Source organism: Balaenoptera physalus (assembly GCF_965194825.1).
Source record: "Balaenoptera physalus genome assembly, chromosome: 20".
Lineage (NCBI taxonomy): Eukaryota > Metazoa > Chordata > Mammalia > Artiodactyla > Balaenopteridae > Balaenoptera > Balaenoptera physalus.
Genome location: NC_138901.1, coordinates 47,515,370 through 47,531,103, shown reverse-complemented (window position 1 = coordinate 47,531,103; position 15,734 = coordinate 47,515,370). Strand labels below are relative to the sequence as shown.

Sequence of the window (15,734 nt, the reverse complement as noted above, 5' to 3'; positions counted from 1 at the left end):
ATATGTTTAGAGGGTAGGTAGTTTTTGGCTGGAATTATTTTGAAGTTTTAAAAATAATTCAAGAATATAGCATTCTAGGAGTTTAATTTCTAGTAAATAATTATTCTATTAGAAAAGAAGTTAAACTTTATTAACATAAAGCTAAATAAGAAAAGAATTGCATATGAAAGTGATACTTTTCATATTGAGTTTGCAAAGATTTTTTTAGTACATTAAATCACCCACATTGAAGCACATTAAGTGAATTCTTTAAAGGAATTTCATCTTTCGGTAACTCCTTTTCCTTGATAAGTGGTATACAGGGAAGTTGGGTTGTATTGTGCTAACGTTTTCATCACATTAGCCGGCTCTTTTAAAGAATTGCAAGGCTGTGAACAATGGTGTTGACATACAAGGAAATGGCTACATAAGTGGCAGAAGCTCAAGTCAGTACATGTTTCTGACTTGTTTTACTTTGCTATGTAGGTTTCTTTTTCCTCCTGAATGAAGAGAACCAGTGCTTGCTAAATCTTATTTATATTAGGTACATATTGTATAGAACCTAACTTAACCGGAGGTTTGTGTGATCAGACCTAAGAAGTAAATATAAAAAGCCTCAGAGTAGATATTATAAATCAGAGTACTAAAATAATGCACAGATAACTTTTTATTGATGCTTCAAACACCTCAATCTCAACTTATTTAAAATTTTAAATTCAACATTTTCCCCTTCCTATTCTTATACCCAGATATGTTGGGTTGGCTAAAATGTTCGTTTGGGTTTTTTGGTAAGATCTTATGGAAAAAGCCAAACAAACTTTTTGGCCGATAACATATTTTTCTCATAATCTCTTTCTCAGGTAACTGCGTCATTACCCAGCCAAATGGCTCTCCAACCTTGAATTTCTTATTGTCTTCTTATTGATCTTAAGCTGCCCAAGCCTCTCGATGGTAATTAAGTAAAATTTAAAGTTCTGAACGCTCCAGCACTTAAATGTTCCCCCGCCCCCCAAAAAATCATCTGGAATTATTTAGGCCTTTAAATACCTCCCACTTCTTTATCTTTGTGCAGCTTTCCCCATCTGCCCAAAGTATTTCTTCCTCATTCAAAATTCCATTCTTCCTTCAAGGTCTAACTCTGATGGCAGCACCTTTTATGAGAGCCTTCCTTAATTCTATACTTCAGAATCAGACATTTTAGGACTTCGTACTTCTAGAGCACTTATCAGAGTCTGTTTTTTTTACTATAGATGTATCCTCAGTCTTTCTTCAGCCAAATTCTGGCTTCCTTGTGATCAGGTACTACTTCTTATTCTTTGTACCTGCTAGCACAGTGAGTACTTGTACATAATAGGGTACAACAAACACTGGAATTTACTGAAACTTCTCTTTGTTTCTTCATGTCTGAGGGCTGATATCATTAGTGATGTCTAAAATAATAAACATTTGGTCATTTACAGTTTTCCCTGCATTACAAAGTCCTATTTCTACTTTCTGGCAGCTGTTTTGAGAGGATTTCTTTATTTGTATGATGTGGATCATAATGTACATTCATATTCTTTACCTGTGTTGTATAACAAAAATTCAACCGAGTAAATTTTAAAGATCTAATTGGCTTTATTTGAACAATTCATGAATCGGACAGCATCCCATCTAACAAGTAGAGAGGAGCTCCAAAGGATTATGGAAAGGGAAAGTTTTTGGTTTTGTTTTCCACATCTTTATTGGAGTATAATTGCTTTACAATGTTGTGTTAGTTTCTGCCGTACAGCAAAGTGAATCAGCTATATGTATACATATATCCCCGTATCCCCTCCCTCTTGAGCCTCCCTCCCACCCTCCCTATCCCACCCCTCTAGGTTGTCACAAAGCATCGAGTTGATCTCCCTGTGCTATTCAGCAGCTTCCCACTAGCCATCCATTTTACATTTGGTAGTGTATATATGTCAATGCTACTCTCTCACTTCGTCCCAGCTTCCCCTTCCCCCGCTGTGTCTGTCTATGTCTTTACTCCTGCCCTGCCACTAGGTTCATCAGTACCGTTTTTTTTAGATTTATGGAAAGTTTTTAAAGGCGAGACAAGGAAGTCATAAACAAAAGTTATTTCAGGCTTAAGTAACCTACCGTGGGGGATGGACGGGGGATGGACAGGGTCTGTCTATGTGGCAGATTATCTCGACTTCCTTTTGGTGCTGACCAGAAAATTCCACTTCGACTGGTTAGGATTACATTCCTGGAGAAGGTTGTAACTGCAGTTAGGTTAGGTATTAAGTCTCGGTTTTAGCACAAGTGACTCCATTTTGGGCTTGTTGGTTTTTTTTTTTTCAATAGTATGTAGTAGCAAGTGGCTTTTCAGTGTGGACATCTACGTTTCAAAAATCTTTTTGGAAGCTTCCTGAGAAAGTGGATATGCAAATGTGCAAAAACAGGCTATTGTTATGTTAGACTTAAATGTGAGTACCTTTCAGAATTGTACATAAGCAGTTTTACAGTAAAATTTCAGCCTCTTCATTGTAGGACTCTAATACAGGAAAAAGAACACATTTCTCCTTAGTGGCAAAATACATGTTCTGAGGGGAAATGTCTGTCTTTGAACAAGTTTGTCTTCCAGTATTATTACAGTATAATACCGTAAGCCTGTTATCTAATTTTGGCTTGTTATTTATTCTTGTTTTTCATTATAAATGAAAAAAAGTGATTTAATTTTAAAAAGGAGCTCTTCTGTTTCCTTCTCTTGGATAATGGTATCTCCATCCACCTTGAGTTTTAAATGGGAGGCTAAACATCAGTCTTCATTTCTACCTTCTCTTAACCACATACATCTGATTAATCACTAAGTCTTGTTGATTCTGCCTCAAAAAATTTTTTGTACTTTATCCTTACATTACAGACTCAGTTTGTAGCTTTATCAGTTGTCTAAGCTGGGGTTAGCAAACTTGTTTGTCAAAGGAGCAGTAGTAAATATTTTAGGCTTTATAAGCCACATAAAGTTTTTCTTTTTTTCTTGTTTTTGTTTTGTTTGGTTTTTGGTTTTTAACTGCTCTTTAAAAATATAAGAGCCATTTTTAGCTTGCAGGTCATACAAAAACAGGCCACAAGTAGCATGTGGGCGGGATATCGCCAGTGGACCATAGGTTGCTGCACTCTGTTCTAGGCTGTTGAAATAACTTCCTATTTGGATTCTTTGTCACCGGTATGTTACCCCATCCCCTCCTTCTTCCACATTACTGCCAGAATGATCTCTCTAAAATATGACCGTGTGACTTTTAGATAAAACCTTTTATGTGCTCTATTAACTAAGTTTTTATACTTAAGGTGTTCATATACCACCTCTGGGGTTTTTGCGTTTCTTCGTAAGATCTATCCTATTAGTTAATCAGTATTTTTTTATTGACTTTTTTCTTAAAGGAAATTTTGTATTATACCATAAACAGAAAATCAGTATTGATTGCCATAACTAGAAAACCAGCAAACAAAAGATAACAGTAAAAAAGAAATACGGAATTATTAAATGACTGTTTCATATACCACCCCATCATATAGGTACCACACTTCAAAAAACCACTGACTTATAAGATGAACCTTTTTTCCTTAGCGTCATACAAGTCTCTTCATAATCTTTTACACTGTTCACAATAGTTGCAAGATTGCTGAACTAAAGCAGGAGATTGAAAGTCATTTTGGTAAGAGGCTAGAGATGCTGGCCTTATTCTGGAAATCTCATGATGCTCTCGTCATTGATGTGGTTCCAAGTAAGCCTTGTATGCTTTCTGGGCTGTTCTCAGGAAAGTGTGTTCATGACACACTGCTGAGGGTATCTTTAAGGGCAGTTGTCAAGAAGACTCTAGGAGCTGGCAAAGCCACAAAGTCTGCCCAGAGAGCTCAGAATGCCACATGAGCATTCTGCACATTACCTCCTATATTGGTCAATAAAGTCTTAAAATAACTTTCTCAATTGGTCATTTAAGTTTAATAATAGAAGACTAGTCATCACAGTTTGTAGTAACAGCTGTAGAAAGATGTCTCGCCTTTGCTTCAGCAACACTGACCATCTCACTATTTTCCTACTCTGGCATGGCTCTGTGATTCTGCATAGACTTACCATTGCCTTTGGGTGCCGTTAATATAGGGCAAACTCCTCCTTTTGATTCAAGACCCATCTCAGTAACCTGACTGTCACTCCTCTAGGCAAGTTAAGAAAAAAAAACGGCTTTATTGAGACATAATTCACATAAAGTTTACCCTTTTAAAAGTGTACAATTTAGTGGTTTTTAGTATATTCACACAGTTGGGCAATCATCACCACTACGTAATTTTAAACATTTCATCACCGCAAAAAGAAACCCCATACTCATCAGCAGTCATTCCCCATTCTTCCTCACCTCAACCCTCTTAGTCCCTGGCAACCATTGTGTGTGTGTGTGTGTGTGTGTGTGTGTGTATGTGTGTATGTGTGTGTACATACATATATACACCACATTTTCTTTTTTTCTTTTTTTGCTATTAAATATATTTTTATTTTTTTCTTCTATAATAAAACCTTTTTTTTTGAAATAACTTCAAACTTACAGAAACATTTCAAATATATAATACGGAGAGTTCACACATACCCTTCACTCAGATTCCCATAATGTTTATAATTTTCAAAACCACAGTACAATGATCAAACCAGGAAATTAATATTAGTATGCTCCCGTCAGCTGAACTAAAGACTTCTTCAAATTTTAGTTTCCGCCTTATATCCCGTTTCAGTTCCACAATCCACTTAGGATCCCACATTACATATAGTTGCTGTGTCCTTCATCTTCTCCAAGCTGTGACAGTTCCTGAGTCTTTCCATATCTTTCGCTACTTGGTAATTTTCATACTCATGGTCTTAAATATATTTTTTAATGCACAGATTTTTCAGCATGAAGAGCCTTCTCTGGTGGGTAACCCATCTCTTGAATCACCTTCAGTCATTAAGGAGAAAAGACTGTGGCATTGTGATTTGCTGAAGCAGAGCCTCATACAAGTGTTAGGCTGTTCAGAATGCATCACTTTTATTTTTATTTATTTATTTTTCTTAACATTTTTATTGGCGTATAATTGCTTTACAATGGTGTGTTAGTTTCTGCTTCATAACAGAGTGAATCAGTTATACATATACATATATCCCCATATCTCTTCCCTCTTGCATCTCCCTCCCTCCCACCCTCCCTATCCCACCCTTCTAGCTGGTCACAAAGCACTGAGCTAATCTCCCTGTGCTGTGCGACTGCTTCCCACTAGCTATCTATTTTACATTTGGTAGTGTATATATGACCATATATACACTACCACTCTCTCACTTTGTCCCAGCTTACCCTTCCCCCTCCCCGTGTCCTCAAATCCATTCTCTAGTAGGTCTGCATCTTTATTCCCGTCTTGCCCCTAGGTTCTTCATGACTTTTTTCTTTTTTAGATTCCATATATATGTGTTAGCATATGGTATTTGTTTTTCTCCTTCTGACTTACTTCACTCTGTATGACAGACTCTAGGCCCATCCACCTCACTACAAATAACTCAGTTTTGTTTCTTTTTATGGCTGAGTAATATTCCATTGTATATATGTGCCACATCTTTATCCATTCATCTATCAATGGACACTTAGGTTGCTTCCGTGGCCTGGCTATTGTAAATAGAGCTGCAGTGAACATTGTGGTACATGACTCTTTTTTTTTTTTTTTTTTTTAATTTTATTTATTTATTTACTTATGGCTGCGTTGGGTCTTTGCTTCTGTGCTAGGGCTTTCTCTAGTTGCGGCAAGCGGGGGCCACTCTTCATCGCGGTACACGGGCCTCTCACTATCGCGGCGTCTCTTGTTGCGGAGCACAGGCTCTAGACGCGCAGGCTCAGCAATTGTGGCTCACTGGCATAGTTGCTCCGCGGCATGTGGGATCCTCCCAGACTAGGGCTCAAACCCGTGTCCTCTGCATTGGCAGGCAGATTCTCAACCACTGCACCACCAGGGAAGCCCCATGACTCTTTTTGAATTACGGTTTTCTCAGTGTATATGCCCAGTAGTGGGATTGCTGGGTTGTATGGTAGTTCTATTTTTAATTTTTTAAGGAACCTCCATACTGTTCTCCATAGTGGCTGTATCAGTTTACATTCCTACCAACAGTGTATGAGGGTTCCCTTTTCTCCACACCCTCTCCAGCATTTGTTGTTTGTAGATTTTTTTGATGGTGGCCATTCTGACTGGTGTGAGATGATATCGCGTTGTAGTTTTGATTTGCATTTCTCTAATGATTAATGATGTTGAGCATTCTTTCATGTGTTTGTTGGCAGTCTGTATATCTTCTTTGGAGAAATGTCTGTTTAGGTCTTCTGCCCATTTTTGGATTGGGTTGTTTGTTTTTTTCATATTGAGATGAATGAGCTGCTTGTAAATTTTGGAGATTAATCCTTTGTCAGTTGCTTCATTTGCAAATATTTTCTCCCATTCTGAGGGTTGTCTTTTCGTCTTGTTTGTGGTTTCCTTTGCTGTGCAAAAGCTTTTAAGTTTCATTAGGTCCCATTTGTTTATTCTTGTTTTTATTTCCATTTCTCTAAGAGGTGGGTCAAAAAGGATCTTGCTGTGATTTTATATCATAGAGTGTTCTGCCTATGTTTTCCTCTAAGAGTTTTATAGTGTCCGGTCTTACATTTAGGTCTCTAATCCATTTTGAGTTTATTTTTGTGTATGGTGTTAGGGAGTGTTCTAATTTCATTCTTTTACATGTAGCTGTCCAGTTTTCCCAGCACCACTTATTGAAGAGGCTGTCTTTTCTCCATTGTATATTCTCGCCTCCTTTATCAAAGATAAGGTGACCATATGTGCGTGGGTTTATCTCTGGGCTTTCTATCCTGTTCCATTGATCTATATTTCTGTTTTTGTGCCAGTACCATACTGTCTTGATTACTGTAGCTTTGTAGTATGGTCTGAAGTCCGGGAGCCTGATTCCTCCAGCTCCGTTTTTCTGTCTCAAGATTGCTTTGGCTATTCGGGGTCTTTTTACACCACATTTTCTTTATCAGTTTGCCCACTGATGGATACTTAGGTTGTTTCCACATCTTGGCTATTTTAAATAATGTTGCAATAAACATGGGGATACATAGAATATTATTTTCCTGTTCATCTATTGGACTTTTAGCTCCTAGATCTTATATGTCTTCATCTGGATACACAGAGAATCTAGCAGAGCATGTGGCATTTCATAGAACACTTAATAAATGAACTTAGCTTTTAATTATTATATGTATGTAATCATTCAGTGCTAGTGTTAAGACTAATCGCCAGTTTTAATTATGGACACACATGACTGTAGTTTAAAGGAAGAAGACTTGATTTAATAACAGTGATTAGAGTTGGAGTCCTGAATTGAGCCAAAAGATTTCTCCAGTGGTTTTGTTTTCTGTTATTCTTGGTTTATAGAAGTATAGTGGCCTTGGCTGTTAGTGAAACAAGGCTTTGGTTTACTCATCAAGGGCGATTTAGTGATTTATGACTTGACAGTACTTAAAAAGAAACAGTGGCTGCAATCCGTCTATTGTTATGAAAACACAGTTGATTTTTTTGAATCAACTGTGGTTCACCTCTTTTAGTGTTAATATATAATCCTTGAAAGGAAATAATCCTGAGATATATTTATGAGGTTTGATTTTATGAAACAATAGGGAAAAATTCTAAAACAAGCATCTGAGGGTAAATACATCCAAGTGAATATTGCTCCCTTCAGAAGAGCCGCTGTTGGAGGTGATGTAGTTACTTCAAACCCTGATGCCTTTGAGCACACATTTTTAGGGAAATACATTTTTGGACGTGTTGTCGAAGTCTAAAACATGTTCTTTTTAAATGGGGTGGGAAAATCTTCATATTTGAAATTTTTTGATAAGGCAAAATGTCATTTAGTAATATATTTGTTTAAAATGAGTTTTTTCTTGTGTGACATATAAACTGGCTCTTAGTAATATTTGAAAGGAGGGGCCCCAAAGGTGTTTTCACTAATGACAGCCTCATTGGAATAAGAGTTTAAAGACTCAAACATACCTGCTTTGAAGAAAAATGTAAAGAAATTTAGATATGTGACATTTATGTTTAAAATTTAAGTCAGTTTATAGTCAACTCATCATTAATATATGAAGATGTTTTACTAGTTTCAGGTGACTCCTTCATCCTTTGATTACTTTTACTATGTTTTTTTTTAATTTAATTTAATTTATTTATTTATTTGTTTGTTTGTTTGTTTATTTATTTATTTATGGCTGTGTTGGGTCTTCGTTTCTGTGCGAGGGCTTTCTCTAGTTGTGGCAAGTGGGGGCCACTCTTCATCGTGGTGCACGGGCCTCTCACTATCGCGGCCTCTCTTGTTGAGGAGCACAGGCTCCAGACGCGCAGGCTCAGCAACTGTGGCTCACGGGCCCAGTTGCTCCACAGCATGTGGGATCCTCCCAGGCCAGGGATCGAACCCGTGTCCCCTGCACTGGCAGGCAGATTCTCAACCACTGCTCCACCAGGGAAGCCCACTTTTACTATGTTTTAAAGAGACTAGCCTTTACAGTGTGTTTCTAAGTTTATATTTAATGTCCTGCAGCTTTTTTTTTTTTTAATTTAGTGTCAGGGCAAGAGACTCATAACACTTCATCAGAGTATACTTTGTTAAGCAAAAAAGATTTCATTTACTCATTGTAGAAAAGCCATACCATGAGGAAATACTAGAGCCTGTAGATAAATGAAATTATTTTTAAACATTTATTGGCTTTGTTTATTTGTCATTGGTATGAGGAAATGCAGCTGAGTATCTGATTGTAAGTAATAGAACTGGTAAATGGATGTGGCTGTGTGCCAGTTACTCTTACACTATACAGTGTCTCAGGTGCAGTTGTGGTTACTGAGGGTTCGCTTGGCAAGGAAGGGCCTTCCAATGGTTTTTGTGGTGTATGGCATCTTTATTTTTCCTTAGTGGTGTTTTGTTCTTTTCTTTCTCGATGAAAAGCCATTAAATCTTAGTTTATTTTCTGTTGAGGCAAGCATTTGACAGGCATTTGAACTCCCTCAGCCTTCCAGAAGTGTTTACTTTGTTTTTTCGAGCTGTGACTATGGGCAACAAAATAGCACAAAGTGAAAAACTACATTTCCTGGTATTGAGTATTTCATCAGATTTATTTGATACTTGGCCTTGAGATACCCATTTGAAATATTCAGATATCTAATTTTTTACTGATAAATCATATTTTCCATGGAGTAAATAAATAACAAACCTTGTAAATTAGTTATTTGAAGTGTAACTAAGGAAGACAGATACATGGGGAATTATGTACCACTATGGGTTCAGTTATCTCCATTTCTGATCTTTTTAATTACCTAGAATCTCTTATACAAGACATAGGAGTAATATTTACAACCTTTATATAGCACCTACAAAGTGCTTTAATATACATGTTTTATCTATTCTTTAAAATACCCATGTGGAACACGTGTTCTTAACAAGATTTTTACCAGAGGACACATTTAATCGTTTACCCAAGATAACAACACAGGCTTTTGGTGACAGTCTTATCTCATGCTCTTTCTATTAAATCACAGTGTACTTTAAATATTCTTAGAATTGTTTTGATCAGAAAATACTGTACAGTTTTGCTGCTTTTATTGTGTGTTTGTGTGTGTATGTTTAATTTCTGTACTTAGATTTCATCAATAACTTCCAACAAATTCAGAATATCAGGCCATGGTTTATTGAAAAGATAAATGGGTGTATTGGGCTTATGTCTCAACGGGTTCCTGAACGTGTTTAACAGAGTTGGGGCCGTTGAACCAAAGTGACAGTTCGTAAAAAATGAGCTTCTTAAGAACCTCACTTGTATCACAGTTTTAAAAGTGTGGAGCAGACTAATCTGCTTAACACATTATTAACACATTGAGGTGGCTTTTTTTTTCTCTGTTTCCTTGATTTCCCTTGAGCAATCTACTTATACTAAATTGTTCACAGGTATCAGAATTAACCTTTCTCTGAAATTGTTCCAAAGGTAACTCCCCACTGCCCAGAACTAATTTCTTATATGACAAGTAGCAGCCTAGCCAAATCCCCTTCATTCATAACTTTTCTTTCATCTCTCTTTTCTCTGGACTATGAAGCTAAGACTTTGACCTATTGGAAGAAACTTAGGCTCTAGAATAAGAAAGACTTGGAGGTTTGACTTGGTCTGTCTTAAGTAGGTTATTGTTAGCGCACCAGTCATATCTTTGATCTGTATTAATTCATCCTTTTATTTAATAAATTCAGATCAAGCTGGCCCTTCTCCCCCCCCCCGCCCCCCACGAATAAAAACCTCCTAGCAGGAGGTGATAATCTACGCTGAAATAAAAAGGATAAATAAAGGTTTGCCAGGGGAAGAAGAGGGAAAGGAGTGTAGTGGTGAGGACATGAAGAATCTCTGAGAGCCTGATGGCAAGAGAGAGCACGGTGAATTACAGGGGCAGAAAGATGTTTTGTTTGAACTATACAGTGTGAGGGAGCTGGAAAATTTTAAGATGATACTGTAAAGGGTGGCAAGGGCCCGATCATACAGTAAGCCATATTAAGAATTTAGATTTTATTCTGAGACATGGAAAATTATTGAAAGTTTTTTGGAGGGGTTTTTGTTGTTGTTATTGTTCATTTGCTTTGTTATTAGGAGAGAAAAGAGCTTGTCTGGTTAGATTTGTTGGAGAACAATCCTGACAGCAGTTAACCGTGTAGAGCTAATGTAAGCTAATATAGTAAGTATGTGCTTCCAAAAAATCTGATAGTGCGTCTCTGTCTCTGATCTTTATTCCATGATACCCTCCAGTTTCTTAACCACCCCTCCCTATTCACAGTTCATTTTGCATCGTCTCATTTTCTTACTCAACCTAGAGCCCTTGGACAGCTGTTTCAATAGTTCTTTTCTAAGATCTCTTGCATTTTTCAAAGACAAAGCAGGTGATAAAACACACTTGGTATACATATTAGCATTTTGGTATATTTATCTTTTTTGTTGTTTTTATACGTAGTTCTATAACATACATGTTTATATATCCTATAGTTTTTGCCTGTCTTTCTAGTATATGCATTTTCCACTTTTCAAACTTAAAAAAAAACCTCTACATAAATATTTGTATTGGACACGTGATACTCTGGCCAGTGGGCCATCATTTACTTGACCAGTTTCCTAATGGTAGATATTTAGCATTCTGTTTTTCTTGCTATTAGAAAGAATGCTGGTATTTACCTAGAATTTACTAGGTTAAAGGTTAAAATATTTTAGGTTTTTGATCATTGCTGTGTTGCCCTCCCCCGTCATTGGTATATTAATTTAAAGATATGCAGATTATGACTTGTCGAATGAGGAGGCACAAGCCACCCACTCGGGGTTGGCAAGTAGCTCCCTCAATTTCCAAGGGAAGTGAAAACCCCTGGGGTCGTTTTGATTGAAGGCTCAGTTTCAGTACACTCAGAAAAAGGAAGTAAAGTCACAAGATTTATTATTTAGAGATCCCAGAAACGTCGCCGGGGGGGTGGGGGGGTGCACAGTGAGCTGGGGGAAGAGCAGTCCTCTGCCCCAGTTCAAGAGATACAGTACAGGGTAGGAAGCACCTCTTGTAAGTTGGTTGGGATGACAGTCACTTAACTTTTTACAGGCTCGACTCTAAGTGCTTATTTTAAAAGGTGCCCCAGGAATAGCAAAGTGGGAACTTCTGGTGGTAATCCTAATTTGAGTCCTTATCTAAATGTCCAGACTCTGGGTATGTGTAGGGTTGTCATACTGTAAAATGCTTAGGCAGCAACTCAGAATAGCTGTTTTCTCATCGCAATTGCCAATTGCTGTCCCAAAGAGTTGTACCAGTATGTGAATGTGACTATTTCCTAATGTCTTCCCCAGCATTGATTTTTTTTTTTTTTTTACTTTTAAAAAAATTGCTTGCTGTTTTAGTAATAAGCGTGGTATCACATTTTATTTTTATTTCTCAGTTATTATGTGGTTTGCCATATTCCCATATACTTATCAATCCCCATGCTTCCTGTCTTTTAAACATTCTGTTTGTGTCCTTTACCCACTTGTCCATTGGGAAATCTAAGTATTTTTCTTATCAATTTTATGAGCATTTGATTAACAATCTCCTGTACATTTTTCTCTTTGAGTATTTTTATCAGGCTCATTGTTTGCAGCATAAGAAGTTTGGGATTTTGTATGTCAAACCTATTGATGATTTCTTTGTGATTTCTTTTTCTTTTTATAATTAAAAATAGCCTTCCACCCAGAGATTTATATTCTTTTTTATTCTTCTGCTGGTTTTAAGACTTCCTTTTTTATATTTTCTTTTTTAGTTCACTATGTAGGTGTATCACATGAAGTAAGTGTTAAATTGGACTGTTTTCAAATTTTCCCAGCATTGTTTTTTGAATCTTTCCCTTCCCCTTTGATTTTTTATTTTTTTCCTTCTAAAGTTAACAGTGTCTGAGAACGCACTACATGGTAGGTACTGTTCTAAGCACTTTATACGTATTAACTCATTTTTTTTTTAAACATCTTTATTGGAGTATAATTGCTTTGCAGTGGTGTGTTAGTTTCTGCTTTATAACAAAGTGAATCAGCTATACATATACATATATCCCCATATCCCCTCCCTCTTGCGTCTCTCTCCCACCCTCCCTATCCCACCCCTCTAGGTGGTCACAAAGCACCAAGCTGATCTCCCTGTGCTATGCAGCTGCTTCCCGCTAGCTGTTTTACATTTGGTAGTATATATATGTCAATGCCCCTCTCTCACTTCGTCCCAGCTTAACCTTCCCCCTCCCCGTGTCCTCAAGTCCATTCTCTACATCTGCGTCTTTATTCCTGACCTGCCCCTAGGTTCTTCAGAACCATTTTTTTTTTTTTTAGATTCCATATATATGTGTGTATTAACTCATTTTTTCCTCACAACTACCCTGTGAGGAAATGGAGTCACAGAGAACTTCATATGTGTCCTGTGCTCTAATTGTGCTATCATTTCTATATTGTAGTTATCTTCCTTTCTATTTATATGCCACTACCATTCTGTCTTAATTATTATAGCTGATGAAGAAAGGCTAAGATACTTCTGTTTCTTCCTTTTTCTATTCTTGCCTGTGTATTTTTCCAGATGGACTTACGTGTTTTATTCTAACAAGAATCTCATTGGAATGTTTGTCAGAGTTGGCTTAATCCATAGATTATCTGGAATTAATCACATCTTTACAATATCAGTCAAGGTGTGTCTCCTGTGCTTAGCCTTTGTGCCTTTGGACATTCCAGATGCTGAAAAAATACTGAGTGAAAGAATAAATGAATGGGGAGACCTTTGTTTATTGTCTCCATCAAGTCTTGGTTTATACTTCTCATTAACGGTTTTTAACTTTTCCCCATTTGGTCCTGCACATTTCATGTGAATGTTATTTCTTGGCATTATATATTTTGGTTTGTTGTTGCTGTCATGAATAGTATCCTTTTCCTGTAATCTTCTAATTATTTGTTGCCAGAATGTGAGAAAACCATTAATGTTTGCATATTTATTTTGCTGTTATTTATTTAAAGTTGTTCTTCTGAAGGCATTCCTGAGGAATCCTTTGGATAGATAATTATTTCACCTGTTAATAATAACCATTTTGGGTTTTTCCTATAATTTTATTTATATCTGTTGTCTTTTATTCTGGAATAATGTTTAAAAGATTGATGGTAATGGACATTGTTGTTTTGATTCTGGTTTTAATAGAAATATAATTTTTCACTTTTAAGCATGACATTTGCAGTACATGGTATCATTCCTTATCTAGTTCTTACAATATATTTCATAAGGAATAATCTTATAAAGGTTTTAAACTGACTTTTGTGTGACATTTTTGGTGTAAAGGAATTTGCTGTTGCTTCAGAACATTGTTATGGAAGATTATTGAATAGCACATATTTGTCATCTTTTAAGTTAGGCATAGAAGACATTTTCTCATCCTGCTGTGATAAGAGAATGTTTCTCTGACTTTCTTCTGGGTCCCCGTCTCACTAACATCTGAACCTGAATCCTGGAGGGTGAAGGATCAGGGACTGAAGCAAAAAATATACTATTTCATTTTCTTGCTCTTAGAGTGTGGCACTTGGGTGTTTACGTATGTGGGAATTTCTCAAAGCACTGGGTTTGGACATACACATATAATAATACTAACAGCAAAATTACTGCGTGTAGAATGTGGGGAGCCAAGACACTGTGATAAGACTGTATATGAATTATGCCATTTATTCCTCAGGAAAAAATACCCACTATGAATAATTTCTGCCAGCCCATATGACTTAGGGCATTGGTAACTTGCCCAGGGTTGTACAGTTGAGAAGCGGCAGAGACAGGATTTAGGCCTAGAACATTTGACACCAGAGCACAATACCCTTCACCACTATTTTATCCCTTATTGCATTTGCTTTTGTGTTTGTGCTCTTATTTTAATTCTCTTGACTGGGGAGAAACAAAAGTTACTTGTAAAATGAAATCAAACCTTAGGTATGGATGGATGGATATATAACTTATGAGCTTGAGAGATAGACACTGAGGATAATGCATTTTGAAATGTTTATGGAGCCCAATAATACGGTAGTTCTTGTTTGAGTGGCAAATACTGCTCCCTCCTCCATCGGTAATGATAAGAACACAATTTCCTTAGAAGGAAGTATGTAATTACTGTAAGGCTAGATAATACTTCTTTCTGAGGACCTAAGGGTCTGTGTGGTTGACATATGTTGTACGTGTAAATTTACTGCATTTTTTTCTCTGCATTTTGCAGACACATCATTAAGATTGGCATAATTTATAGGTGCTGCTAATGCTATAATGCGTAATTTCACTTTTTGGTCACTTTTCCTCATAGGATTTCTAAGACAGCACTGAATTTTTGGCACCCTCAGAGTGAAAGACAGTTACCTTTAAGAAACCTACTTTCTGTGCAATTCAGTGTGTGTGGTTTTTTAAAACAAGATGCAAGTATGTCGTAGATTAGGAAATATCTAAGCAATTAGCCTGTACCATTGATGGTGAAGATACTAGATTGTTGATTGGGAGGGAGGAGAAACAGCTTGACCATTTTCAAATCATTTAGGGACTACTTCAAATAATTTCTTTTCTTCATGGTGAGATTCCCTCCTGACAATAGTGAGCCAGTTACGTTTGCCAGGGCAGAAAAATGTTCAAGAGTCACTGTACTAAGTCAGTATAGGAGAGGAACTGCTTCATTGAACCTTAAAAGTAATTTTTCCATAAGCCTGCCCCTTAAAAAGAAAGAAAGAAAGAAAAAAGAAAGAGCACATTAGAAGGTTGTTACTTTTCTCTTTCTCTGAGTAGAAATGCTTCCAAATGTGGAAAGAAATCTTAGTTTTAAAAGTCCTTAGGAAGAAGCCCCAAAATTTCTATCTGTAGTCTTTTACCAACTCTAAGAATGCTTGAAATAGATTCTTCCTTATGTCTCACAAATTAAATTCCTCATTTGTGGCTCACCCATTTCAGTTATGCTGTCTTGCATTTTAATCTAGCCGTGTTTCTGGGTCTCTTTTTCTGACTCTTGGCTATTACTTATGTTTTTCTCTGATTCAAAAGATGGCTTACTTGTATATTTGTAGAAAATTCTCAATTTTCTTCTAGTTGAAGTCCCAGTGCAGTTTGGAGTGTCAAGATCTGTCCCATGCCCAGCTGTAGGCCTGTTGTCTGTTTTATTGGGTTCATCACCTGGTCAT

At 36.8% G+C, this 15,734-nt stretch overlaps 2 protein-coding genes across 10 annotated transcripts in view; one reads left to right on the top strand and one right to left on the bottom strand.

Moving 5' to 3' along the window:
- Positions 1–15,734, bottom strand: part of EVI2B (ecotropic viral integration site 2B) — a 449,729-nt gene that overhangs the window by 1,637 nt on the left and 432,358 nt on the right. The window lies entirely within an intron of this gene.
- Positions 1–15,734, top strand: part of NF1 (neurofibromin 1) — a 254,686-nt gene that overhangs the window by 161,810 nt on the left and 77,142 nt on the right. The window lies entirely within an intron of this gene.